General features: G+C 37.0%; 1 long non-coding RNA gene across 1 annotated transcript in view; it reads right to left on the bottom strand.

Annotated features, from left to right (window-relative positions):
• Positions 1 to 1,296: 1,296 nt before the first annotated feature.
• The window catches only part of LOC107593993 (uncharacterized), a 1,476-nt gene continuing 1,227 nt past the window's right edge, over positions 1,297 to 1,545 (bottom strand). Inside the window, exon 3 of the long non-coding RNA XR_001610129.1 lies at positions 1,297 to 1,454. This is a non-coding gene — a long non-coding RNA (uncharacterized lncRNA). The remainder of the gene's footprint in view (positions 1,455 to 1,545) is intronic.

Here is a 1,545-nt window from a genome sequence, read left to right as displayed (position 1 = left end):
AAAAAAAGTGATTGTTTAAAGCAGGGGTGTCGAATCCTGCTCTGAGGATCACTGTCCTGCAGAGTTTAGCTCCATCCTTAAATAAATACATCTGAATCAGATAACTAAGGTATTACTAGGCATACCAGAAACTTCCAGGTAAGTTGTAGCTAAATTCTGCAGAAGAGTGGACATCCAGGACCGAGTTTAGACACCTCTGGTTTAAATTTTCTCTATGCTGCTTTTGTGAGTAATAGGAATGTAACAATGTACTCAAAGTCAGTAGAAAATCGATGCAAATATGTGCTGCAAGTTGATTGAGACGTTCAACAAATCCAAGATATGCGTTTTAAACACCAAGGGCTGCTGAAGCTGTATACTGTGACTGTAGCAGCAAACATTTCACCAAGTTAATAAATAGTAGCAAACATGATGGTGGCAGTGGCAGGGTAGATTTTTGATGAAGTGTGAGAGGTTTGGCTTTCTGACAACAATAAATGTAAGTGATGAGGTGGCAACAGACAAAACAAAAACTGTGTAACTACACGTACAATGTCATAAAGGGTTTGTTCAACCAAAAATGAAAATTCTGTCATCAATTACTCACCCTCATATAATTTCAAACCCATAAGACCTTTGTTCATCTTCAGAACACAAATGAGGATATTTTTGATGAAATTCGAGAGCTTTCTGACCCTCCATTGGCAGCAACGCAACTAAAACATTCAAGGTCCAGAACGGTAGAAAGACATCATTAAAGTAATCCATGTGACTCCTCTGGTTTAACCTAAATTTTATGAAGCAATGCACATGCTTTGTTTGTGCAAAAAACACATTTTACCGCTTTATTTTCAAAAAATATTGATCTGCCACACGCGCTCATAAGAGCATCATGACGCATGTATGTTGTGTTCACGCTAGAGTTAACATTGTAGCCTGAACAAGCTTTGAATAATAATTTAATGTAAATAAAGTGGTAAATAATAAATTTTTTTGGACAAACAAAGCACTCGTGTTGCTTCATAAAATTGAGGTTAAACCACAGGAGTCACATGGAAATGTAAATAAAGTGGTAAATAATTTTTTTGGACAAACAAAGCACTTGTGTTGCTTCATAAAATTGAGGTTAAACCACAGGAGTCACATGGATTACTTTAATGATGTCTTTCCTACCGTTCTGAACCTTGAATGTTTTAGTTGCGTTGCTGCCAAGGGGGAAAACAGAAAGCCCTCGGATTTCATCAAAAATATTTTCATTTGTGTTCTGAAGATGAACAAAGGTCTTAAAGGTGTGGAACGACATGACAGTGAGTAATTAATGACAGAATTTTCATTTTTGGGTGAACTATCCGTTTAATAGGCCAAACCACACTGACCAGTGGATCTGCATCTCCAATCGCAGCGAAATCGTTTCCTCACTCCTACATCTTCCACACTACGACCCGGACACCGATCGAACTCAGCTGTCTAATGATCTAATGATAGAAATGTAGGGGAAAAAATAAGAAGTTGTAAAAATGGTGTCTCATCATAAGATGAGGTTTATATTCTTTATTTAGTACATAA

This window comes from Sinocyclocheilus grahami, unplaced genomic scaffold (assembly GCF_001515645.1).
Source record: "Sinocyclocheilus grahami isolate Dianchi unplaced genomic scaffold, SAMN03320097.WGS_v1.1 scaffold178.1, whole genome shotgun sequence".
NCBI lineage: Eukaryota > Metazoa > Chordata > Actinopteri > Cypriniformes > Cyprinidae > Sinocyclocheilus > Sinocyclocheilus grahami.
Note: the sequence above shows the minus strand (reverse complement) of the source record. Positions and strands in the feature narration are given on the sequence as shown.